At 42.0% G+C, this 27,978-nt stretch overlaps 1 protein-coding gene across 8 annotated transcripts in view; it reads right to left on the bottom strand.

The window, feature by feature from the left end:
* The window catches only part of KLF3 (KLF transcription factor 3), a 28,041-nt gene extending 16,717 nt beyond the window's left edge, over positions 1 to 11,324 (bottom strand). For 2 of the 8 annotated variants that reach the window (XM_086888541.1, XM_086888539.1), the window contains exons 1-2: positions 10,401 to 10,515; positions 6,391 to 6,429 (exon numbers count right to left, since the gene is read on the bottom strand). The gene's annotated coding sequence lies outside the window, so the exon portion shown is untranslated. Of the gene's footprint in view, positions 1 to 6,390; positions 6,430 to 9,759; positions 10,133 to 10,400; positions 10,820 to 11,212 lie in introns of those variants that run through there. The other 6 variants (XM_086888540.1, XM_086888542.1, XM_086888537.1 and 3 more) reach the window with 6 other exon arrangements.
* Between the last annotated feature and the right edge of the window lie 16,654 nt (positions 11,325 to 27,978).

Below are 27,978 nucleotides of genomic sequence, written 5' to 3'. Positions count from 1 at the left end.
GAATTTTTATTGTGCATGCCAGCACACCAAGGCCACAGAATTTTGACTTTCATTAGCTGTCAAGTGTTTTAACACATCACAGTTTAGACCAGACATTTCTCATCAGCATTACGACCTCAGAATAATCTTGTTTATACAAGTGAACTGATTCTGGAGATCTCTCTTTCCTAAGAGTCCTAATAGAAACACTCAATAGATCACATACAGTGACACTGTTATCAATGCAAAAAAACAAAATGAAACAAAAAACCATTCAAATTCAAGACTTAGACTACATTCAACATGCTACAATGACTTAACAAAAAAAAAAGCCATCAGTTATTATAATGTAATAGATTTAGTGACAATTCAAGAACCATTTGTGCTAACTGTGCAAAATAAAAGCACTTAAAAATCTGCTTGCATTCTGTGCAGCTTCAGGGTTTTTTCCTGACAGTGTTCAACCTTAATTGTCCGATCTCTAAATGCCTGAAATAAAAGTATTTAGCATAAAGCATGTCATAACTGTCATACTACACATTTGCCATGGTCATCTTGGAAAGATACTGGGAAGGAAAGGAGTTACCTCTTCTGGGTAAAGCCATAAGGGTACACAGAGAAACCAGGGGGAAGTGAAAGGAAGTTGTTTGCAATGACATTTAGATGTTGCCAAGCTGTTTATAAATCACTCAAGGTTATCTATTATATGACTGATGTCGAAGAAGCAAGTTCTGACCGTACACCACAGACTTTACAGCCCTGCCTGGAAGCGGTACGAACTCTTTTAAGATGCGAGGACAAAAGTAAATGACACAAATTCAATTAGGCCAGTAGATGGCACTGGAAAGAAGCAAATACAGCCAGACTCCACCATCCTCAGTTCACCCCGCAGGACAGGCTGAAGGCTCACCTTCATTTACAGCTGTGGCTGGGAAATTCTCCCAGAAATGTAAATTTAAAGATGTATCTGCTCAAATTAAAACAATTCTAATAAGCCAACGCTAACGAACAATTTTGAAATTAACATGTGTTTGTAGATCAAAATTCATTAAGAACTTCCCGAGAAAGATGGCATGAGTTGTTGCAAGTCTACCACTAGTTATTCAGGTACATAAATAAAGTTTAAAGACTTCTGGAAATATATTATAACAGTGTGTACTTTGAATAATGGAAACAAACAAGTAGCAGAGTAAATTATAGTATCTTCATAATTCCCCTTATAGAAGTTTAAGGCCTGACAAAAACTAATTGCAAAAACTAAAGTGAAACAAATAATGCAGCTTAATGCAATTTCCAGTTTAAACTTGGTATGTAGTTTTAGTTTGGAAGCAGTCATGTAAGATGGCACTATTAGCTAAAAGTTGTGATAATTCTATAAATACCTTAAGTATGTTAGTGAGAAGGTTATTAATTATACTATTTTCTTTGAATGGTTATTATAGTTTATATAACTGTTAACTAGTTATCTTTTTCAGGTTTCAACATGTCACATAGCTGGAACTTGTGTTTCAGAATACTGACTTCCCAGAAATATATCCATGTATCTATGCATCATTCATACTCTCACACATTCATCCACATTGTGAAAACAGGAAAGTTGTACTTTTAAGCATGAAAAAAGTTTACAGCAAAATGTAGGCACTCAGAGCTCGGAACTAATTCCTTTCAGGTTTCCACAAACTTTTGATTTTTAGCTTGTATGTGCATAGATAAAGTAACACACCAATTTGTACTTTAGTGAAGGAAGAATGGAGAAATGAAAGAAAGAGACAAGAGAGAGAGAGTGAGAAAGCAAGCAAGCTTTGTTCTAAGTAAGAGAAAGAAAAAAGTTTGTTCTACGTAAATGCAATGCTCATCCTTTCTGTAATTTTTGTAATTCTAAAACTGTATTCTCTTCAGTTTAAGAATGACTCCTTTTCACCTTTTACTCCAAGAAAGTGTGTGAAAAGACACTAGATACACATTTCACATGTCATACTACACATTTCAGTGTTTCCTGAGATAGCTCTAAATCACTGTGAAGGAATTAAACTGACATAGACAACAGGAAGTGTACTACTCTGAACAAAAGTGAAAAGCAATTCTCAATCTTTCCCAAGTGCAGTCATCTAAGAAAGCAGAGGAAAACTGTACTTTTATGTTTACTGTACTGCATTGGAATATAGGAATCAAGCATTCCTTATCCTGTTACTCTTAAGCAGGTTTCTTTTCCCCATTTGATAGTAACTGGAAACCAATTTTCAAGAACGGAAAATTAAGATGTTACGCTTGGTCCTGTAGGACTGCTACAGAGTCAATATAAGTCATCTTTGGCATTTAAAATTTAGCTTAAAATGATGTTTTTCTAAGGCTATAAATAAACTCACAAAGGACTCCTCTTTGTATTTAAAAATAATGCTCCAAACTACTAGCTTGGACTACACTCATAAGCAAGTATGTGCATGTACACTCACACACTAATAAAGCATGGTACTTCTACTAAGAAGTAGGTAGTTTTTCCCAGTATATTTGTAAAATCATGCCTACTAACTCAAAACTTCTCAGTCTCTCTCAAACATTTGAGAAGGGGGGCAACAGGGAAGGAAGGTAAACAGTCTTATCTGTTCCTACTACAGAGGAATGAAAAAACAGTTGGTTTATACTTTACAGAGTGATTTCAGAATGTGCTTGTTTGAAATCCTGCAAATTGTTTAGTAGAAACAAATAATTTCTGGAAAATCAAAATACCATCTCTCATTCCTGAGGTGCTCTTGAAAAACTGTTGAGGTGACAACAATATATTCATGTTAAATATATTAAAAAATAAGAACTTTTGTCTTTGACTTTTTTAGGTAAACTATTTTGCATTAAAGGGTTTTCTCATGTGAGGTGAAAGAATTTAAAATGAATGTAATCTGAAACTAAATAATTAACTGCAATCCAGTAAGCAAACATTCCACCCTCTCTTTTTTTTGCTCTGCCTCTTTTTTTCTGCTAACAAGCCACCCAGTTTTACTTTCTTGCCTCCTCCCATTCACTCCACCCTGTGGATCTCGGCCAAGTCAGTCCAACTTGTCCAAACAGGACACGGCTTTTGATAAGATTTTGCTCACACCCTGTACTTCAGAAAGACGAATGAAGCAACCGGGTTTTGTATGCAAATAAGGACAGGTGCAAGGTGAAGTCCAGGCAAAGTCCATCACTACTCTCCTATCTGAAGTCCAGTGAAGACAGCACCCCAGAAACAACACAAACTGTACCCTTATGATCCAATATACAGCAAGGTATCCATTTCAGAAGGGAAGTTCATTATCGTTAGAGCTCATCACCTTGTCAGGATGGAACACTTCTCAATATTAACTTCCTGATAAGTGTATGGTTTATTGTTTCAGAGACATAATTAAAGTTAAATGAAAGCTTAAAGGTACTTAAACATGTATTTTGACAATAAGGGCTTGTATGGATTATTTACCCTGGATGAAATGTGCTAAGTGGCTAAAGAATGCATTCCGACTACACATCTGCACTGCAGAGCAGCTGAAAAAAGGCAACCACAGTGCAGCTACTCCCTGTACCCCTGCACATCTATCTTCAAGGTCCACCAACTCTGCAGATCTGTTATGAAAGGAAAGGGTGGGGTGGAAGGCCACTTTTGACTGTGCACATTCACCAACAAAGGTTTATTCCAATATAAAGCCCATGCTCTCATTAAATATCTGGAAGAGCAGTCAGAGACTAACTTTTGTTGCAGACAGGGGGGCGATAACCATACATTCTGCCCCTCTTCACTCTGAGAACACAGGGTTTATTTCCTCAGTCTTTGTGCCTGGGGGAAACAAAGGAATGCTGCCTCATGTACAGCAAGTCTCTGTCTAGAAGCTTCAAGGTATGATTGCTATTGTCAGTATAATTACAGAATAATGCAATGGTATCTGCTAAATTAGCACTGCATGAGTGCCCTCTGCAAGAAACTGCAGCTCTTGCAGCACTCCTTGAATCCAGCAGCAAACACTGTCACATTGCAAAAGCTCTTCAGTCCAAGCACTTCGGGACTCAGGCCTGTTGCTCGGAACATACAACTTCTGTCAATCTCAAGTGAAACTTCCTCTGATACAAGTGAGAAGCAATAGTATCAGAAGAATCTCCACTGATGAAATTCAAAAGGAAAAGGAGGTTTTCTGAACGCAGGTGAAAAGTCGTCTTCAGTGGAACCTCCAAAGAGTTTGATAGAGAAGAACCAGTTTCTGAGAAAAACATTCCCTGCAGAAGGTACAAAAGCTGTTTTCCAGAGCCCATAACGTGTCTGCATTTACCACTTGCTCATCAAGACCTGAGTCAGCAAAAAAGTGTTTCTAAAGTTCCATTAACTTTAATGGGAAGTAAGCAAGTGCTTAACTGCACTTGACCCCAAAATAGCAGCAGGAAAGAAGCTCTCCAGCTCAGCACAGCAGTCAGACCCAGCCAAAGCAACAAAAGTCCAGACGTGGTGCTGTGGGAAGAGACCAGAGCAGCCAGACCATGAGGAACAGAGCAGAAGGAGAATAATGAAGAACCAGCACACCAAAAAAACGTTCTAGTGAGCAACAGTTTTCTGTGTTTGTTTATTTGCTGGATTTCCGCTGGGTAACAATAATAATTGTTAGAAAATGTTAGAATATTTTGTAAAAGAAAATGGTACCTAGGCAAACATTTTCTCCTTGAAGTTTTATTTATAGGCATTATGAGAAAGAGCATTTCTACAGAATTCTAGTATTTAGTATTTCAAACCGTATTTGCTTCTTAGCAAAGAGTAGAAAATGTTTTATCTTCCTTCTTTCAGGACTGCAAGCAGGCTGAAAAATTTGTGGTTTTGTACAACCTGTGCATCCTAACTTTGTTGATGTCATCTTGATTGACCTAGAACTGCTTTGACACGTAGACTAGTAAGTATTTCAATTAAATTTCTGATAATACTGTTGCAGGTTCTTTTAAGTCACATGTCTGGAAATGGCTGTCTTATATGTAAAAATCTTGGGAAAAAATATTCTTGAAGTGCTTGTAAAGAAATTATCTTCTTTACCAAGAAAAAACGGAGCCCATGTAAACCCTTTTCGACCTTCAGTTCTATACTTACTGAACCTAAGAGAAGAAGGAAAAGCTCTTGAGGCACCTCCATTAGACAATATTCTCCCTTATCAAGGCAGGCTGCTGTCTGGTTTCCTGTCTCAAGCTACTTCTTAGAAGGAGAAACAGTCTAGTAAGGATAAAAGATCAGACTTTTGAAAACAAATGAAGTATGTGGAATGGTATGATAATCTTTCCCTTCCAAACTGAACTTCACTTTTGTCATGTTTTTCTTAAGAGGTTAATTTTTAAGATAATTTAAAAGGAGAAATATTACATCTTTTAATTGTGAGGGAAAAATGTCAAAGTATTGTTCTCTTATGTCTTATATGCTCCTGCTATTTCAGGAAACATGAAAAGAGATTCAACATTTTTATAGATTGAGAAAGAAGAAAGAACATCTAATCCTAGAGAAAGGAAGTATGCATTTATGAATAACAGCCTAAATGATTGATTTGAACAAGAAGCTGAATACAGGGCAAATGGTGATGAACTTTTATGAAGCTAGGGGAATGAAAAAAAACCAACCAGGGAAAAGAGGTGGACAGTGTAGTGGGTACAAATGTGACAGTGATCAAAGCAGCTTAGACTCTTTAGAAGTGGAAACTCTGTCATGTCTTCATGGATCAATTTAGTTGGTTGGTAACACACACTGACTGCTTGGTAGGCAGACCATGCATTTGATTGGAGGTTTTTTCCCTTCTGAGTTAGTTTGCTATTTAAAACCTGTTGGAGCTTTGTCTTTCCATTTGGCTGATCTACACTTACACTTCCTTCCCCTGGGAGATATCACCTACAGCTAAAACACCCTCAAAGGAAGCTTTGGCATCAAGTGAATGCTTCACAGGGAAGAGTTAAATCTCTCCTAAAACAAGCTCTGCCCAACTTCATATTCTGGATTGGAAGCAACTAGCCTTGGAATGAAAACACAAAGATTCAACGCTGACAGCATAAAAGAACTCTAAAAGACCTCCTGTTAGCAATGTTAATTAATATTTAAAAGTTGGTTTACAAAAATTATTTTAATTTTAACCTCAGTTCCCTATTTTATAGAACTTCTGGCTACAAAAAGGTGTGAACCACAAAATTTACTGCATTTATTATACAGCAATTTCCAATATTAAACACAGTTAAATGCAACTCTCTCTGTCAATGGACCAAAAAAAAGATTAACTGTTTGAAATCTTGGACAAATTAACAGTATAAGAATTAAAATATGTAATCGTGTTCTAATGGGTAAACTCATCCATGGTGTTCTAAAATGAACAGAAAAATGATAAAATAAAAACAACTGAGAACAAAATATTAAAATATCAATAAACAACTTACCAAAACTGTGTAGTCAAATACTTCTTTTTATCTGGATTTCTGAAGAGACAAAAAAGTTTGCTGTAAGTATGTGCACAAAATCCAATAAATTTTTTTTCAAATACAATTAAGCTCTGAAAGAAGTATAAACTGTGTACTTCGGATACTTCCTAAAGATACCTTCAATAATCTCAAGCAGCTAACCTGTAGCATCTAGAAGAGCAAGAGAAGGAACTAAGACTGCTTTAAAAATGACTGGGGGGGGGAACCCAAAAAGAGTAAAATTAAAGGGTGGAGGTATTTCTGTGTGTACAGAAACCATACATATATTCAAGTCCATAAGAGACAGAGAAGAATAAATAGTCCATCTTGCATTTTCATCCAGGGCACACTGAAGTTAATGCAAGTTTTTCTCTCAATTTCAATGAGCTTTGGCTTGGGTCTTTTAGCTCTTCTTCTGTCAGATTCAAAGCAACAAAGATTAATGTTTTTCTCCATTTCCTCTCAATTTTTCACTACATCTGCTGCAACAGGGTGGGGGGGAAAGATAAATATAAAAACAGGAGTAAAACTATTACTTATATGTCTTCAAAAATGCAAAATGTGGGACAGCAGTAATTAATGCCAAAGAAAAATGAGACAGCAGTGCCTCAGTTTCTGTATTACATCTGAAGACAATGAATCTTTTAGCCTGCACAAGGAGAAAATACCTACTCCTTTTGAGATTTGGAAATAAGAAGTGTTTATAGTGAGCCATTCAGGTTGAGTAAGGGCTGAAGTCAAAACCCTCTCACAACTATGAGCCTACAGATGTAGACCTTCTTCTTACTTATACTCTCCCTGTACCAGTGCAACTCTATGACTTTAATGGAGCTATTCCAGATCAGCTGATGAGCAAGTGAGAGCAGAAAACTGGCTCACAACTTTCTGGGGACTTGAGTTCAAGTTTTCAGCGAACAGAGCTAACCAGTTCACCCCCGTAACAATATTGGAGTCGAAGGCGCACGTTAAAGGTTAACTTGGAAACCTCGTTATGACATAACACAGGCATCTTAAGCAATCCTGAGTGTGTAGAGACATGATAACTCATCGGGTGGGGATTGGGAGTTGAGGGGCAGTGACAAGGGGCCTGGACGAGGCTACCGAACTGCCAGAAAACAGCCTGAAACAGGAAAGAGCACCACATATGCCACTTGGAATGTGTGACGCAAACCCCAGCCTTGAAACAAAGAACAGGAAACAGCTCTGCTGGCTGCGCTGGGGAGAAAGCACAGAGAAACATTTAGGCGGCCCTCCCTGACCCTATATTCATGAGCAGCTGGAGTCTTTTAAAACAACAACAGTGGGTGGAGGTGTTTGTTCATTGGGTGTGAATAAAAACACTGTCCTTATGGAGGGGACCTGCCCTATTTACAAACAGGCTCCCTTAACACGAGGAGCAGGAGATTTTAAGACACCACAGGTCAGGAGGATTCGCTTAGACCTTCCCTTAGACCGGTTGGTTTATTACTGTATTTACAGAATGCCAGTAGCTAAACAGAGCTCCGGTTTCATGACATCAAAGAGGCAGCGCCCAGCCTGGCAGTAAGCACCCTCTTCACAGACAGAGCTGGGGGAAGAGACCATTGCAGGATTTGTAAAGCTTGGGGCTGCTCCTGGACAGTGGCTAACTCATGCTCAGTACCGGTTCCGTAGCTGAGGACCAACGTCACTAAATACATCCAAGAATATTTTTATAAGCCATCACATGCTTAGCCTTCCACACCCCTGTTCTCATATGCACTCAAGACTTCAGATTCTGAAATGATTTTCCATGATTTTTCTTATTTTTGAAGCACCCACATATAAAGCTGAATAAGTGAAGGAAGGTAAAGCAGAGGAATAGCACAACTTGTCTAGTCTCCATGCAGTAGAATAACTTCAGCACTTGTTTTCCTTCAAAGCTGTGGTTTCAAATACTCTCTCTTCTCTTAGATACCTTGCATTGGTTATTTATATACCACAGGTGGGACATCTAATATTATCAAACGTGAGAATGTTACAGCAAATTACACGGATGAGTACCACAGCAACACCAATGAATGCTGTGGGGTTCCGAAGTTGGAGTTTAATAATGAATATGGGGTAAAAACTGGCTAGTACAGCATCTGCACAGCAAGGTGTGGGTGTAGGTTTTATGCCAATAGTATCAGATCCTTATTTCTTTATACTGAATAACTGCAAATACAAGTAATTTGCTGTGTAACAACATCTCTTTTATCACTGAGTCTTTAACCCATCTCTCACTCACATATTTATTTATCTGAAGGCTTTTGCTTTTGGCTAAACAGGTGTTGACTGGGTCAAATGTTCACAGTACCTACAGGCTCCCTTGCAGTTCTGCAGCTTGGAGATTTTGTTTGGATTCTCCGGGAAAAAAGAGACCATATAGCATTCTTTCCTGCCCCCATCCCTCATCCTTACCCCCAGTCTCTCTTGTAATCTGTACCATAGTTGTAGCAGCATGCACAGGGAAAAAAATGAAAACCAGATATATTTACCTGCTTGTAAAAAAAAGGCTACTCAAGTCAGCTTTGGGTTTTTTATATTTTGATACTAGGCAATAACAATATATTATTAAAAATACATGGTGAAAGCTAATTTGAAATACATGTCTTTGTGTCAGGTAAGATTATCAAATCAAGATGCAATTCCTGTCACACAAGTACCAGCTGCTCATGTGATTATCATGCTGGTATCTTAAAAGAATTTAATGGAAAAGTCACTAGTCATCAGCCAAGTAATTCTTTCTTTTCAATACAAGTAATATATATTTATGAATATTAGTTTAAATGAAGTCAAGTCTTCAGAGTTCTCCTATCAGCCACTCAAATTCAGCTTTTCCCAACAATTAAACCTTCAGAGTTCAGTTCCGCAACGTGACATTTCCTGAATTTTCAAAGGTGAGGAAGTGAATAAAACACAGTAGACAGTGCATGTATACTACCTGACTCCAAAGGGAAGTGCACAAAACAATTTTAATGTGTTTTTTAATGTAACTTCTGAATGACCACTCGAACTATTCTGAACTAGGTCTTTCTCCCAAGCTCCAGTTAGGTGCTGTGATCTCCCAGAGCAGGCTCGTGTTGCTGAGCCTTCCTTTGCCAGGGCTCCCCTAGCTGCGCCAGGCACTCACCTGACAGCGGTCCAAGGTAAGTAACTCCTATTCCCATTTCGGTTAAAAAGAAATAAATAAACAGAAATTAAGAAAAAAAAAAAAAAAAAAAAAAAAGAGAAAAAACCCCAAGGGTAAAAAACAAAACAAAACAAGAAAAACCAACGAAAGGCATCTAGCAAAGGAAAGGTTATTTATAACTCCACACTTCCCTGCCGTGTTGTCCCACGTTTTACCTTCGCCTGCATGGCGGCCAAGCGGTGCTAAGCTCGTGACAATACGAGGGCCAGTCTTTTGGGAGCCGATTTCATCCTAGACTTCACCAAGAGTTAAACGAAGGACATGGCCGATCCGCTCCTCGCTACGGGTGGGACACGGAGCGCACGCGAGCTCCTGCCCTGGCATCTACTCCGTCACCCGCGGGACCGAGCGAGCCCGCTAAATTTCCACCCCGGTTGGGTCGGGCACTGTATCCCGCCCGGGATCCGATGGCACTTCAGTCTCGACCCGAAGACGCGCCTGTCCCGCCCCGGCGAGAGGCCGGGGGCTGCGGCCGCACTGGGCACTGGGCGGGAGAGCAGCCCCGAGGGGCGGGCGGCCCGCGGGCCCTCCCGCCGGGGACAGGCGCGGGGCAGGCCGCCAGGGAAGGCGCCCCCCGAGCGGCCCCGCCGGCCACACAGGTACGCTGCTTGCCCGGCGGGCGCGGCGGCCAGCGGCGGCCCTCCGGCCCCGGCTCCCGCCGGCCGCACAGCGAGTTTCCCAGGCGCCGCGGAGGAAACCCCCGCGGCGAACTCTGCTCCCCCCTCCCCGCAGCTGCGGCCTGACGGAGACCCAGTTCCCGCCACCCCCGGCGTGGCTGCGGCTCCCACGGCATCACCTTGCTGCCGCGGGCTCCGCGCTGCTCGCAGCGCCTGGAAACTTTCCTCCTCCGGCACCTCCATCCCGCAGCTGGCACAGCCCGGCCCCCACATTACCCCCGCCCTCACACTTACGCTCGGCAGGCGGTGCGGAGCGATTCCGTCTGCTCCCGCAGCGCCGGGGATCGCGGAAGGTGGCGGGGCTGGGGGCGCTCCGGTGGGACCGAGGCGCGAGGCCGGCGTGTCCCGCGTCCCCGCGGCTGAGGCGCCTCGGCAGTGTCTCCGGGTCTGTGTGCGAGGAGGAGCTGCCCGCTCCCGCCCTCCGCCCGCTCGCCTTCCCCCCGGGCTCCTGGCACCGGGCCGCGCTGTCACATGACGCCGGCGCCGCTCACCCTGCCAGGCTCCCCGGGCCGGCGGGGTGAGTGGCGGTGGGAGGGTCACGGCAGGGAGCGCGGCCGGGCGGGTCCCCGCCCGCGGGGTGGAGGCTCCGCCGAGGGGCTGGGGCGAGTCACCGCTCACAAACAGCCGGGCACGCACTGACTGCGCGCCCGCCCTGCCTCCCGGGGGCAGACAGCTTCGTACAGACACTAATTATCCCCAGCAGCTCTGGGAGGAGAGGGGAGGGGAGCGGGGTCGCCCCACCGACAAACCTGCCCGTCCAGCTCCTCCTCCCCGCCCGTGTGTCAGGCAGAGGCGTGCACCTGGCAGCGGCCCTGCGGTACGGCGCACCCCTCCCTGCTTCCCTCCCTCCGCGTCCACCCCGGCCGACCTGCGGCGGCAGCAAAACAACAGCAACACCCAGCGCCCGGGGGGAAGGAAGGGAGGTGCTCACGCTGGGCCGCTGCCGCCGAGCTGGCTTCGCCGGCGGGGGCTGGGAAAGGGCGCGGGGCGGCGCGGAGCCGGGCGGCGGCTCCCCGGCCCTACCGCCGCGGGCTGCCCGCGCCGCGCCCCGTCGCGCCGGGGGAGGTGGCGGGGCCGGGCGGGGCGAGGGCTGGAGCGCGGCGGGCGTGGGGCAGAGGTGTCGGCCCGGCTCCGCCCCAGCCTGGCGGCTCGCCCGCCGGGACCGCCGGCTGCTGAGGCCCGTGCCGGGGTGGTTTTTATGGCTGCGCTCAGCCCGTCGTGCCGCGGGTGCGCTCCCGCCGGAGGGAAAGGGGCCGGCGAGGAGAGGCGCTGCCAACTTCTATCGACTCGACCCCCGTCGCCAGAGGCGGAGATCCCCTCCCTCCCCCACCCGTGCAGCCCCTGCCTGCCCAGCCCTGCGTCTGGCAGCGGCCCGGGGCAGGTGTGTGTGCGTGAGCCAGCCCGCCCCTCCTGCCGGCCCCGCTCGCAGCGGGAGGAGCGGGCAGCGGCGCGGGGCCGCGCTGCCGTGGGGGCCGCGCTGCGGGGCCGCTCCCGGCACGGGGATGCGCGGTACGGCGGAGCTCTGGCTCTGCCCCAGGACTGCGCTTGCTGCTTGAGACAGTTTTCAGCGGAGTGCACTGCATGCTCCCTCGGTAAAATGGGAGGCACTTACAGATAGACCGAGGGACTTCACTTTGAACAATTCTTTTTTAAAAAATGTATGTTGGCTGACTATATTGATTTCACTGTTTAAGGAAAGCTTACTCACTTACTCACTGTAGTGTGCCCACAATGGTTGTAGTGTGACATACGAAATCATGTTCTCTCCTTACTGATGTATGGTACCTAACCATGAGACCAAGGAAGAGGCAAGTGCTGTGTTTGGTAAGGCCCTGTCCAGTAGTTATGGTGTGGACAGATGGAAAGCCAGTGATACATCTTGTGGATGGACAGGTCACCCAGCAGGTCTTCATATACATGCTTTGTTTTGTGGGTAAAGCCAGTGGAAGGGGCTGAGTATTTCTAACTTTGCAGGACCAGTCTATGTATATAATTGTCTTAATAGGACCCTAGTGTAACATACGTGTTTCTTTGTATGTTTGGGTTGAACTTTCTGTTCACTTTGGTTCTTATTGACCCAGTCAACAATGCCGTAGAAACAAAGCAAAGAAAGAAGGGGAAAGGAAGGGGGAAGGTATTTTCAAATACACGGCTGTGCACGCATGTTCAGACTATGTCTTTATTCCTAGGATTTTTTAATAAATCCTTTTACTTAGCTTGCTATTAAAGCTTGTATAGCTTTAAAAAAGCAAATTAAGACACCAATCTGAAGCCCTGAAGGGTATGACTCAGTGACATAACAATAAATTGTTGTATCTCCTGCTAAGTAATTACACCATATCATGTCACAACAAGGTATTGTTGAAATACTATCATGTAGCTCATAAAGTGTCATTTTTTTATTATAAGCCTATAAAATAAACAGAATGCTGTGTTACACACATGGGCACAGAATATTTCATTAGGGCTATGAAAAGGAGCTACTGTAGTCTTCTTGCATGAACATGCTTGAGATAAAGTAGATATGTCCCAGTTTGCATTCTTTTATTCTGGGAACTAGAAGAGGTTAAACAGCTAACTGAAACCCTTAGGTTGGAGGCAGAGCTGTTGTGATGTTAAATCGTGAAAAATGCAAAAATACTTAGTAGCAGCCAGCTTGCTGCTCCTGGTGAAGTCACTGGCTTTCCTTGCTATTATCTAGCTCTGGTCTCAGATTAACCTGTTTTAATCTGGTATAATTTTACTGTCTTCTTGTAAAGTGGCAGAGGAGAGGGAGGACTGAGAATGATACTTTTGCATTGTCAAGATTGTACACCTGTCAGCATTTTGTTGCCTTCCTGTGTTTGTTTTTGGCAAGTCCAGATTCTGAAGAGAGCAGAATCTTAATGATTTTAGTGGGAATTGAAAAACCAGTAGGGAGAAATTGGTAGCAGAGGGAGTCCTTGCCATCTGGTTAGCAGACCCAGCAGTTTTAACCAGGTCTGGAAGTGTTTCTAGATCAAAGGGCTGGTTGATGGCAGCCCTTAACATCTTCCATCACAACACCTCTTCAATCTCTGCTCTACCCATCATCCCCACAGAATTTCTGTCTCAAAATGGAAGGAAGAGAAGTGGTATGCAAGTCCTTGGTATTGGAAAAGAAAGAATGCTGTTTGGTGTCCTTTGGTTTGTAGCACCTGCTATGAGCCCTTGCAACAAGATGGAGCATTTAACAAGATGGGGCCTTGAGGATCCATAATTCCGAGCATTAGGAGGAGTGTTGGCAACATGTTACAAGTTTCTGATGTAAGCAGACAGGAGATGTTACCTAGAGTGGGTTGAGGGAAATGTATGGATCGCTGGTACGAACAAATCAGTATTAAAATGTTAAATGAAAGGGCATAATATGTTCAGATGTCTGTTAAAAGATCAAATCCAGCCATTTGTTGAAACAAACCTTTGCTACATTCAGCCAAATTGCCAGTGTGATATATGTAACTGTTCTGTCACGTTCCTGACATATTCTGCTTCCCAAAAATCAGTTAAAAAATAAATACTTAAGAATTCTGTGTACTTTTTTAGTCCTTAATTCAGCTTCAGGTTATGAGGTGAATTGGAAGTAGTTTGCTGGATCCACACAGTACAATTGTTAAGCTGACATTTCTTCCAAGCTGTTCTGTGTTACAAAATGTACTATATATATAGTCAGTGAGTGGTATTTATGCAGAAAATGTCCACTGCAACCAGTGGGCTTTTTCCTTAGTCTACAGATACATATTTGAGGGATTTGGATATCTGTGTATAAACTTACATTGTTCTGCAGTTTCAGGTCAGATAGTCACCTCATACATCTAGTACTCACTGAACAGCTTCTGGAAGGAATGAGGGAGAGATCATCACATAACCAGCAATCTTCATTACTTTTGTTAAACACAGTTCACATTTTGGAAGAACCATAAATTTCACATTTAAAATGCTGTTAATTTATTGCACCCCAAATGTTTACTCTCCACAGTACAGTGAGGATACATGCTGTAAGTCCAAGTTGTTAAAAATATAGAAGTTGAGGCAGTACGAATTTGAATAGAAGCTTAAATGACTTAAAAGCTTAGGTGTGTTTACGCTGCAGTCATGTACATACCTGAGCTGGTTTAAAACTAGTCATCTGGGGAATTGGTAGCAATGTAGCTGTGGCAGTGTGGACCCTGTAGCTATATGGAAAACATGCCCCAAAAGCTGGCCTGAACTCAATGGCCAGACTACTGTCAGTGCCCAAGACAAATAATGTCAAGCTTGCCTGGCTGTGTGTGTATACACAGTACTGTAGTCACATCACTTGTGACTATAGCTCAGACATATCCTTCTGTGAATTCTGTGACTCAGCCTTGTCTCCTGGCAGATGATTCCTAAGCTCTTCTGGGAGTTTTGTGGCTAGTGGCAATTCAGTGGTCCATGGGAAAGGCTTTTGCAGGTATTAAAAAACTCACAACACAACATAAGATGCACCCTTATTTCATTGGAACATCCCGTGTTGTAATGGTGGGCTCTCATCTTGCAGCCACGTGAGCAGCTTGTGAGTCAATCTGCATGTTTGCATAATTGGGTCCTTCTTGTTTGCTTGGAGGGAGGGCAAGGCAAGGGTGAGTAGCCAGGCTTCCTGGCTCTCTCATACAGGTGTGGGCAAGAGGAAACCACTGGAGGAGCATGGGCAGAACTGGTATTGAGGTGCATGGGGCCTAGGGTAGAGGTTACTGTGTGAACCCCTCCCTGCCTCTCTCCTGCCCACACACAGATGATGAGTCTTGCTGCCTGACCTGGCCCAGGCTCTTCCTCCTGCCTGTCCCTTCCTGTGGCCCATGGACCAAGACAATTACTGTAGTTCCTCACTCCTGAAATGAATTCACATTTTGTGCAGGAACAAATTTCAAAGACCACAACACAAGGTTATTTTGCATTCACCACCTCACACAAGGAAAGGATGGATGGCTACTCTTTCTAGTTAAAACCAACAAGTCGCACATGACTGCTTTTAACAAAAATCAGCTCTCTGAGGGCCAGCCCTCAAGCCAGCTGCAGCAATCAAAATTACAGAGGTAACATGTGGGGACTGGGATGTGTGTGTGTTGAATTTCCTGCTATACGTTGGTATTTTTAAGAACAGGCATGGTTTTGATGCAGGTGTAATGACTACTGAAGGCTGTTGAGCTTGAATTTCATTATTTGAAGTGTAGAAAGATGGTTGATTTTAGTAGTGATGTTCAAGTTGAGGGACACTTGAAGTTTCCATAGCAGAACAAATAACAACAATTTTGGAAGCAAGAGCAGATACATATGTGTGAAGATTGATGGATTTGGAGGCCAAATCTCCATCAAGTATATGCTGATGTGAACTAAGACAATGTGTGGATGATGTTATAATTGAAAATGATCTTGTGTAGGTGCCCTGTCTCTTAATACTGTTCTTGAGCTTTATTTCTATAATGATGTTTTCCAGTACTGGGGATGGAATTATGACTGCACAACAGGGAACAGAAAGATGACATGGTTTTCTCATGCAAAAATATATGCAGTCAGTGGTTTGGTTATAATAGGTCTGTTGCTTTCAGTCTATGTTCCTTCCCAACAGAAAGCAACAGAAAACACATGGATAAGAAGTTAGTTATTCTGTTGACTTTCACTGTATAAAGATTTGTTCTGTGTTCTAATAAATGCTCTGGAAGTCTTGAAATTATGGTGCATTGGGTGTGCATGGCCAGGTTTTGGTAGCAGGGGGCTACCGGGGTGGCTTCTGTGAGAAGCTGCCAGAAGCTTCTTCTATGTCCAGGAGAGCCAATGCCAAATGGCTCCAGGACAGCCGTGCTGCTGGCCAAGCCTGGGCCAATTAGAAATGGTGGTAACGACTCTGTGATAACATATCTAAGAAGGAAGAAAGTTATTGTGCAGGTGTAATTGCAGCCAGAAAAAAGTGGGGTGAAAATATGTGAGAGGAACAACTCTGCAGACAGCCAGGTCAGTGGAAAAGAAGGGGCAGGAGGTGCTCCAGGCACTGGAGCCGAGATTCCCCTGCAGCTCTGAGGTGAGGCAGCTGTGCCCCTGCAGCCCATGGAGGACCATGGGGATGCTGAGATCCACTTACATCCCGTGCAGGAGACCCACACTGGAGCAGGTGGATGCCTGAGACTAAGCTGTGACCTCATGGGAGAGCTGTCCTGGAGCAGGGTCCTGGCAGGGATCTGCAGACCCATGGAGAAAGGAGCCCCCATTGGATCAGGTTTTCTGGTAGGGTTTGTGACCCCTTGGGGAGCCACGCTGGAACAGCCTGTCCTTGAAGGACTGCACCATGTGGAACAGTGACTCATGTTGGAGCAGTTTGTGGAGAACTGTTGCCTGTCGGATGGACTCAACATTGGAGAACTGTCTCCTGTGGGAAGGAGCAGGGGAAGGACTGCTCTCCATGAGCAGTGGCAGAAGCAACTTGAGATTACTGACTGCAATCCCCATTCCCTGTCTGTCTGCAGGAGGGAGGGGTAAGGGAAGGTGTTTTTAAGGTCTTATTTTACTTCTCATTATCCTGCTCTGATTTTGTTAACAACAAATTCAGTTAACATCTCTAATTCAAGCCTGTTTTGCCCATGATAGTATTTAGTGAGTGATCTTTTTCTGTCCTTAACTCATGAGTCCTTCATGGTGTTTTCTCTTCCTTGTCCAGCTGTGGAGGGGAGTGCTAGAAAACCTTTGGTGAGTGCCTGGCATCCAGTTAGGGTCAACCCGTGGTACACGGGAAATCAAGAGAAGTAATTCTGCTCTTTGTTATTCTCAGAAAATCTTGTAATGCACTAGTTAGATAGAAAGAGGAATAGTTAACAGATGGAAGTTGACTTTGCTGTGCAAAAAGTAATTTAGATGTGTCTGTTTATGTCTGTTGAGGGCCCATATCATTTGACTTTGCTCAGTTAAGCAACTCAGTGGAGTAATGCCAGGTTACTCCTAGGGGAAAACCAGGTCTTGGATCTTCCATGAGATACTTAAGGCTATCTAACTACAGCAGCCTATAGTTAAAGCTTCTAGACCTTCAATGGTTATTTATTTGCTTAACTGATGGGAAAATAGATAAATTTTAAGGATTTTGTTGAGGACTTTTTTTTGTTTAATTTAAGAATTTATTTCCCCATTTTGTTGTGTTTTATTATGTATGGGTTTCTATAACTTGAGTAGGAGACAGATTGATCTTTGGAAGTTTCATATATCCAGAGATCACAGGTTTTTATGGGTCCTGCAAGAATGGAGTTTTAGGGTTTAATCTGGGTGATTGAGAGCTGTTTTAAAATATGGAGGATGTTAACACTTCTTTCATATTTGGGGACATTGTTTGCTTGTGTAGTTTAGGATGTAGTGTTAGGAATTAAAGAGTCCAATTCAGGTCTGATGTAACTCCATTGACTTACTGGAATTTCCACAGTCACAAATGACTCATAATGCTCAATATTCAGAAACAAACTCCAAAAGCATGCAATTTTGGGAAAGAGTGTTTGGTTTGGTTTGGGTTTGGTTTTCTTCCCTTGCATAGCTGGTATTGTATGAAAAAGATATACTAGAAGAATTAAAAAAATTAATATGGAACTAAAAATGTTGTACCTCTTACTCTAATGTTATTGAATACTTACTGAAAAGGTAGCACATTTCTTTGCTGAATTGTGAGGCCCTGAAATAACTTATCAGACAAAATGTAGAATTTAATACATTTGTCTGAAGAATGTACTGAAATTGATAAGATAATTTGTTCCTTCTCTTGATGTTTGAAAAACCTTTGCAGACTCTGACCAGTTTGAACTAGCTGCCATCTTTGGCTGATTTTCATAAATTAAAAATATTACTATATAAAAAAAGTATTTCAGTAAAGGCTGTGACAGCCTGGAGAAGAAATGGTGTCAGGAGATCCAAGAGCAGCCTCCTGAGCACTGGAGGTTACTGAGGAGGTGAAACTGAAGCTTAAGAGCACAGTGTGGAAGTGGGAGACAGTGGTTTCCTAAAAATGAGGGAACGGGGGACGGGAATTCTAGCTAAAAGAAAATTTAATATTGTTTTGTTATGAAGTTTTGGAGCAAGTTGCCCGGAGAGGCTCTGAAATGTTTTCAAAAGGATCTGACTGGACAAAGTCTAGACATATCCATTCTAAACTCAGAACATGTTCTGAACAGGAGTTTGGACTAAATGACCTCCTGAGGTCCTTTCCAGCCTGACCAACCCTGTGATTTCTTTCCTTCTGCATTAAGTACCGCTGCTGGGGGAAGATAAGGATCATTATGTACTTTAAAATCAGGCTGTTCATAGCAACTTCTACCTATAAAATGTTGTACTTGTTAAAAAGAAAACCTGAATGAGAACAAATTGCAAGTTAAATTTTCATAATGCAGGCATTAACAACAAAGTAAAGGAATAGCCAGTGGCTACCATCTTACATACCTGTATGTAATACTATATGCTCCAGCAAGAATGGCATCTGTTGGTTAAAAACAAAGAACAAATGCTGTTCCCCGTTTTAACCAGCAATAATGCATATATAATTTTAAAATTTGCTGCATATCCTAAGTATTGAAAGAAAAAAATAAATCTAGGAAAATATATAATTTCAAAAATTTAAAAAAATTTATCAGTGTGTTTATTTTTTTAACTGCTGTTTTTATGATACTTCCAAACTTTTACTTTTGTAAAGCAGGGATATTTAGAATTTCAGTGTATATAAAAAATAAATGATTAATGGGGTGATATCAGCTATAGTGTGAAATATAGATTTCTTCTATGAAATTTAATTTCTTTGCCTTCTACACAGTTGTCTAATAATGTCATTATTGATCCACCTATTTTAATGAAAAGTGATTTGACAGAAAAATTTAATTGCATACTTAGCACTACAGTTTCTTTAGTAAGAAAAATATATTTCCTTATCTGTGAAGAAAAATTTTATACTCATAAATTAATGGGAGAAAACACCTGTTCAATGACTATTGCTTTGCCCACCTGTGCCTCACTTGTCCAACTACAGTATGAAGGCTAGATGAAATTTCAGTTATTCAATATGGGCATATTCTTTGGGACAGTACAGCCAGCAGAAACTTGAGATGAGGATTATCTTGTAGGTCTGGTTTTTCGTCCTAGCTAGGGTGTGTTACCTTAATAAGTAAGCCAAATAATTACTTATTTACAGATTCAGCAAATAGTAAGGTCACACTGGCATTTCTGAGCAAAGAATGACACTGAACTGATCAGTTCAAGTGGCCTGAATTTATTTGAAATATTCCAGCAGTAGTTATAATTCAAGCAAAGCCCTATGGAATTTTAAAATAAAAGATACTGAGATAGAAGGGAATGTGGCATTCAGAACATCCAAAGTCATGGAGGGGGTTACTACAGAGGTATCCTGCCTACAGTTCAGTTTATGGTTCAGGATTTCATCAAGAAAGTGACATTAAAATTATGTGAAAGTAGAGAAACTATTTCACAATATGAGCAAGTCTTTCAGTTGTGCTCATAGCTTCCTCAATGCAATAGGAAAAGCATTTGTACATTATGTTTTGCCAAACACCTTCAAATTTTTTCATTAATCAGATAAAACCATCACCAAAATACATCTTCCAGTCTAAGCTTTGAGGGAATTCTGTTCCTCAATCTATATCACTTCATACTAGTACTACATTTTCAAAAAAGACCAGATTCTTTTTAAGTCCTCAGGTTTTCATAGTGTGTCTTGAAACAGTTTTGAAGGAATCAGGTTGTTAAAAAGTGTGAGTCATGGTTTAACCCCAGCTGGTAACGAAGTATGACACAGCTGCTTGCTACACCCTGGCCTCCAGTGTGATCAGAGAAGAACTGGGGGGAAAAAGGTAAAACCTGAGGGTTGAGATAAGAACAGCTTAATCATAGGAATTAAATATAATAATAATTTAAATGAAAAAGTAACAAAAAGGAGAGACAGCAAAATAAACCCCAAGAAACACAAGTGATGAACATTGTAATTGGTCATCACCTGCTGGTGAATGCCAGGCCTATCCCTGAGCAGTGACTGACCCCTTCCCCACCCAATTTCTATACTGAGTGTGACACTTTATGGTATGGAACATCTCTTTGGCCTCTTTGGGCCAACTGTCCTGGCCACGATTCCTCCGTGCTTCTTGTGGACCACCTTGCTGGCAGAGCATGGGCAGCTGAAAAGCCCATCGACTTAGCTCAGCGACAACTGAAACATCTGTGTGTTAGCAACACTATTACTTGTCCTGGTTTAGGGCAAATTTGGGAGAGAACCTCTGAATGGGGTCCCTCCAGAAAACAAATTCAAGCGGCCCCTCCCCTAACCGGTTCGGGAAAAAATTTCCTTAGAAAAAAGTGCAAAAAACACCTGTTTATTTAACAGAAATTGACTAATATGAAATTAATTGAATAATACTAAATCCATACCCCAACCCTGTACCAGCTACTAGGAAAAAAATCAACTCTATCCCAGCCAAAACCTGGTTGCTGGGGTAGTCTGTATATCAGAGAAATTGTTCTCTACTGGCATTTCTCAAGGCAAACTGGGCTTTTTTAAATGTGTATTGGTTTTGCAGTTTTTTTTGTGAGGGATTTTATTTTATTTATTTTATTTTATTTTATTTTACACAAGGTGGAAATAGAATTGAAATGTCTGTGTATATATACATGCGCTACAGACACTGGAGTCAGGACCTCCTACTTGCCTTCTCAATGCTGGATCATTTACTAACTCTCTGTGTTTACATAAACCCTGTTTTTTAAAATGCAGTGGACCTGTGTCTGACCTGTTTTACATGATTTGGGAAGAATCTACTAACTTAAGTGTGTACTTATTTCAAATGGTATTGGAGACTTTCAAGTACAGCACTGTACTCATAGCTTGTGAAGAGTATCTAAATGGCCTTTATTTAATTAAAAGCTACATATGGGTTAAAAGCTCTGGTATCAGTATAATTGGCAGTGAGTGTTATAAATTCACTGCTTATCACAGTGAGAGCTGTGAGATATAAAACTGGGGCAGCAGGTATATGCAGGGAAGGTGAAACAAGGCTTCTGTTCACAAAATCTGCTTGCCTATATTATTGCTATGTGATGTTGATTAATTCTTACTTCTGGTCCTAAATGGCTGTGCCTGATGCCTCTGTCTTGTTGAGCTCTCTCCTTTTTTCTCTAAAGAACATTGAGAAAACAGTGCACCATCCTTCCCCTCTAACATGCAGGTGTCCACTTGGAGTTCAGTTGTATTTGATGGACCAATAGAGAATTTCTGGGCTTTGAGGATAGTGGACTTTTCCCAAACAATTTCCTAAATTATGAACACAGTGGTAAAAAAGCCAAATTAATGTATAAGTTTGTTTAGAAACTTCTTTTTTTCTACTATATGATAAAGAAATATACATGATTAATAGAAAAATGACTGAGGCCATGAGCATGCTACCATGGTTAGGTAAGATTGCTCAGAGTTTGTGCTGAGGAAACTGGTGATTTTTGAGCTGTGCTTAGCCAGCCACCAGCACAGATCTTGGGCACAGAGACAGCAGTGACACAACAACTGACTAGCTCTGCTTTTTGGGCTAGTTAGTGTGCTTGGCCACTCTGACACCCTGGGCCTAGACTTAGCTTCTTCCAAGATGGTTGGTTTCTGTACCTATCACTGTCCTGAATAGTCCACACAAACGCAGTGTACCTTCATTCCTGTTTCCAAGCTGTGGAGTGTCTGGTAGTATGTGTTGCTGTCTCTGAACAATATCTGCTGTTACCCTTTCAATATTTTAATGCCTAACCTATGACTAGTTTCACCCAGTTGTTCCCAGATGCTTCAGCCGTGTTCTGTCCCTTATGGGCCCCAGGGCAGGCACGCAGCCTCCCAGACCTGGTGTGAAGGGTATCTTTCCCTCCCATCACTTTTGCACCAAATGTTCTCTGTGTCAGATTTGCACAGAAGGGTGTTATGTCCCTCCAGACACCCCTGCCCCCGCCTCTGCAGAGGCTGGTTATGTAACTTTGTAAGGCTATGTTCCAGTATCTATAGTAACATTTAAACAGAAATAAAACAGTTCCCAAAACAGGAAAAAGTTAGTGAAAACTATCCAGAAATTAGATTTTACCTCTCCTGGGTCACATCAAAATGAGGGTTGTTGGATCTATACAAACTTATCCTTACTATGTTCTTTCACAATATGCAAGAGAGATGGAAGAGTGGAAGAGGTCTTTAGAGAGGAGACAGTTGACCTGGAACAGGAACAGGCATAGCCAAGTGGTACTTTCCAAAGATCCAAAGATGCTTTCAGAAACTTGGTAAGAGTGCTTTATTAGGGATGGATGTGGGAAGAGTTGTGGGAATGTTAATAATGGCTGCCTTTTTAAGTGTATTGGTGCTGGGAGAGCGCTGCTGCTCACGTGCATATTGAAGAGTTTGTCTGGGATGTCTGAATTACACAGGACCGAGATGAACAAGATCATGAAGAACATGAAGATGGCTTTTCAGTTTATTCTCTTCTGTCTACACTGAAGGCATGCTCTCCTCAGGCTTCTTTGGATCCCTTACGAACAGCAAAGTTATTCCTGCAGTGAGGACCTCTCAAAGGAACTGTTTCAGCAAAATCTCACCAGTGAGCCATGGCAAAAGCAGATTCACATCAGTGAAGAAATTCAGCCTTTGGTGAATGGTATTTATATTTATAAATACCATCATAAAAATCTGCTGTAGAATTCCTGAAGCTTATTTTTTAAAATAAATAAAAAAATTATTTACAAATAAAATATTTTATAAATAAACATTCTGTATTTGTTTCTGCAGGCATCAAATCTGTTCTGTCATCTCTTCAGGGCAAACAATGTCCAAGGTCTTCCTCTGGCCTCTTCAAACTGTGCCTGTTACCTTTTCTCCTCTTTATGAAGCAGTTGCAGGGTAGATCTGGAGAGGGCAATATATTGTGCATACTTCTAATAAAAGGTCTGGACAATCTGCTGCAGGTGTGTATTTAATGAATAGCTGAATATTTAGAGTTTGGGGTTTGTGGAATCTCCAGTTTTGTACAGAATAGATATATTTTTCTTGGATAACATTGATGCCTCTTTGTAGAGGTTTAGACACTTAATGCAATTTTCAACTTTTTTGGGTTTTTGTTCTTGTATACTTGAATAGCATTATACTTTGGCACAAAGTTTCATCTCTTTTTGGAATGTACTTGTGGCAGGAAAGAACTATAAACTGATAATACAGAAATCTCAAATCAGAGCTTTACTTATTGGACTCCAGAGAGGATCATAAAATGTGTCAGTTATTTAAGATGTAATATGAAAATAGAAAAAGTAGTTTATTTTAAGAATCGAGCTATCAAGCTTAAGGAAATACTATTTTAAAAATAAGAGAGGTAAAATAACATTCATTTTCAAAAGCGGTTGAATTTTATTACCTTAGGGAAATAATTATATAACTCAAAATACAAATTAATGTTTCTCTCAAAAAGGTCTATTAACTCACTTTAAAATTTGATACTAAGTCTGAAATGTTTAAACTCTCAAATCTTCCAAAGAAAATTGTTGCAAACACCAGTCCTTTGGAGGTGTAAGTTCTCAGAAATAAGCACTTGAGAAAGTTAGAACCTCTTATAGGAGGGACACCATCAACTTAGAGAAGTCCTCAGTGACATGCTTTTTCCTCAGTACTCCAGAAACCAAGACCTACTCATTTAATAAACTAGTTTTTAGTTACATGAATAATTAATAAAAACATCATCAAGCCATTTAAACTTTTTAAAGCAGCTATGATCAGGGCTGGGGAAGTGAGTTAAAGGCAAATAGTAAAAGGATCAGATGTGGAATACTTTGTCCATAAAGGTTATAAATCTTTCTTCAGGTGTACAAAAAAAAAAGCCTAACAATAGCAATCTTGGCAGGCAGTAATGGAGAATTGGGAGGATCAGAAATTCTAGAGTGGAAAATCAACATACACACCCACCGGACCAAATTCACCCATGTGCTAATAGCCAGCAACAGCCCATTTCATGCATAAATCCTATTTACATCCGTAAGTTGGAATAAAAGTTTAGGGGTAATTTCAAAGACGCGTGAGGAGAGAGAATTTCAGTCTTTGTGAAGTCTCCTACATTCTACAAAGACTTGTGTATATCTAGCCTAATATCCTGCATATATTTCTGGTATTATAACTGATAATGTGTAAACCTAAAATGCTGGCTGTAAATGTTATTGGATTGGAACCTAAGCAAAGAAATGTAAGGCACGAAGAATAAATCATAAAGTCTGTTTTTTAAGTAGGTGTCAACAGTGATGGAGTAGTTAGTGTAGGCACAGGGCTCTCTGTATCAAAACCACTGCATGAGCAATGGCCCAGATTCTAAATGCCAGTATGTCAATGGTTCCAAGGAAATGCAAGGGGCTGCTTTGATAGGTTTTCTCTTCACTTTATGTGTAAGAGAGTCATCTCTGTTATTACCTCTTACAGTTTACAGATGAAATAGCATAAAGGGGTAAGACCAGCAAAATACTCAGTTCCTAATTCTGAAATAATTAGACACAAATCCTGAAAAAACATTGATTCTATGAGTACAGTCACTTCAGCTGTGTTGCACCAAGAATTTATTTGCCCCTGCATATTTAGCAGAAGATATCCTTGGGTGTGCATAGCAATAATTGTAACTGAGGAAGAGCAAAGCAATGCAGGTCCCTTTTTATGCCAGTGGCTCACACACTGAGGAACCTTGAAAACGCTCTTGTTTCACATAGGCTATCTGTGGAATTCCTGCCATCTATGTGCAATGAATTCAGACTGAGATCTTAATACTGGCTTCTTTCAATCGAGTTTTGTTATGCACTTGGCATGCTTTCACACCCGAACCTCCCATCTGCAGCCTGCACCTGCATTGCTCAATATTTAACTCAAAGATCTCTGAACTTCCTGGACCATTAAGGTGTCTCTTGGTTTGTGGCTTGCTGGTGTGGCTGTTGCTTACCATGAGAAGGGAGTTTAAATGCAGTAAAACAGTGTAGTTTTCCAGTTTCCTCAGTTTTGTTTCTGCTCACTGAAAAGAGCTCCTGTCTGGCGTGCTGCAGCTTTTCCTTGACATGAAGCATGGGGCATGAGGAGCAGAGTGTAGCATTTACAACCTGAAATTAAAATGCTATTGCTTTGCATGCTTACATTTTCTCTTTCTATAAGGTAGCAGAGTGAGTGCAGGGTGTAATGCTGTCTTTACCATAAACAAACCTACTATTTTCTGCTCTCAGCTACCAAACTGTTTGAAAAAGAGCAATTCCTTTCTCTTATGACTCTTTCTGATAAGCTGACAATAAGAATTCAGGACTCCATGCAGCCTCTCCATGACACCACTGAGCTTCTCCATGACATGCACTCCACATCCAGCAGCTCGATGGATTAGAGATACAGTAGGTATTTGCCCAGTGATTTTACAACTACATTGCACCACAAATTGCTTTCAGCCAAAAATGGTTTATAGCCGTACCTCTCCCTTCCTGATCTAGTCAGTCTTTTCAGAAGGCTAAGTCCAGCACAATAAAGTGAAAGATATCTCTTTGGAGTTCCCTTATAGGTGCATACAAATTTCTGGTGAGCTGTATACTTCATTAGTAAGAACAAGTATTTCAGAATCAAGAGTTATTCCTAAAAATTATAAAATTGTGTGTGTGCTCGTGGAAACACTTCAGGGTACCTTCAAATAGGTGTAAATGTGAATATTATTACAGATACACACCCAGTGGCTTGGATAACCTAAGACTTCAGTGAACTTCAAGTGAACTTCAAGGTTCACTGGCCTGACTTTTATGTTTGGAAGGTGACAGCACTTGTGAAGGGTTGAGGTCTGCTCTGCTCTAGAAAATATGTCTGGAGCTGGCAAGCTTTCCACAGTTACAGTCGGAGGAAAGATTGCTTTTGATCATATTCCCTCTTCCCTGGGGGAAAAAAAAACCAAACCAGAAATCAACCAACACTTTTCTGGTACAACTGTGTCTCCATTGGAATTTTACTGAATCTGGAGCTGTGAAGTATCACTTTGAATGGCTCTGGATGTGCAACCTGACTGCTCCCTTCAAGCTGGCTTGAAGGGGTTAAGGGGCATGGACTGGCCTCCCAGCTACAGAAAATCCTTTGTGTGTGACCACACTATTCCAGGCAAGGCACTACAAGCAATTAATAACCCATGTAAAACTGCTGTTCATATGTTCGCAGGCAACAAGTAGAAAGGTGTTTGTTCAAAGAGGCATGGTTTAATGGTCTCAGCACAGGACTGTGGTTGAGGATCTCACAATCCAATTTGATAGTGATTGCCAGTCTGTCTTTTGACAGGTCAGATATGTTCTGATTCTCTACGTGCTTCTATTTACCTTCTCTGAAATGGGCTATAAAGTTTTACTTAGCTTTTAAGGGCCAGAAATAATTAGTTTCTGTTACAAAAATACTGTCAAGACATAAACCATCAATCATCAGACTCATCCACTTTTTTTTTCTGAGTGTTAGGTGTCCTGGACATGCATTTAATGGAGAGAGACCTTTCCAAAGGGTACAACCTCCCCACATGTCAGTGTAGGAGATGTTTTCCTTCTAAAAGAAATTCCTCCTTTCCAACCATTATAGAGATAATCTAAATTATTGACTTAGGCTGACTTTTTGATGTCTAAGATGAAGTGAAATGGACTTCATCCTAGACGGTTAAGGTTGTTTATAGACTGTACAAAGAAGGCAGAGTTTGTGCTTTACATCTCTGGCCTCTGAGATCCAGAGACCTGCATAAGTGAGAGTGATGAATGTTTCACAGGGAACTGAAAAAGAATCATTCTAACTCAGATTTAAAACAATTTAAGTAAAATCTTCCATCAAAGCTATTTCCTAATAGTAAATATGCTGTTCCATGAATTAAGGGGAATGGTCTGCAGGGCTGTTTGGAGCTTTTGAGTGGAATGGGAACACAGGATCATTAAGTATTTCAACAACTCTGGTGGATGGCTAGGGAAGATACAAGGCAAGAAAAAGAGCAGTTATAGATACTACCACTTCTAGCGAGCAAGGCCAGTGCAATAGTCCAATTGCAAACCTGCTACATCATTGGGAAGCTGAACAGAGGGAGACAGTTTTAGGCCATCCGTCCGAGTGGACCAGCAGAGACTCAGAAGTGCTCAGAAGTGACCTCAGCCGCAGGAGGCAGAATGCCAGCCACATTACTAACACAGGCTCCTTCGCCAGCTGAGCTTTTTGGCAGCGCTGGTGTCAGCAAAGCAAAACACAGCTTAATGAGATTGCAGGAGAAATGGCAGGCGATGGCTGTAGGTGGGCAAAACTTCTTTTCAATTAAACAATAGCTGCAGTTTCACCTTGTGGTGACAAGGTTGCAGACAGAGCAGAAAGTGATCCCTGGGTGGGGCCACCCCATTCAAGAGAAAGATGGTCTCTGATGAAAACAGGCTGAAGTCAAAAAGCCAGGCTTGGAATGCTCCAGGATCCACAGTTCATGTTAACAAACTGTCCTCTTCCTGAAAGCCAAAATTTCCAAATCCTGGCTGCTTCAACACTGCTAGTCCCTCCCACAGTCCTCTAGGTTTACTGCATGTTCCATGCAGGGTTTCCAGCTCCCTGAGTGCTTGTGCTCAATGCAAGGCAGTTTGCAGCAGGGCTGTGCCACTGGGCAGCACTCGGCAGAGGAGCCTGGGCAGGGA

This window comes from Cyanistes caeruleus, chromosome 5, assembly GCF_971803275.1.
Source record: "Cyanistes caeruleus chromosome 5, bCyaCae1.hap1.1, whole genome shotgun sequence".
Taxonomy (NCBI): Eukaryota; Metazoa; Chordata; class Aves; order Passeriformes; family Paridae; genus Cyanistes; species Cyanistes caeruleus.
The sequence above is the reverse complement of the archived record's forward strand: the minus strand, read 5'-3'. Positions and strand labels throughout refer to the sequence as shown.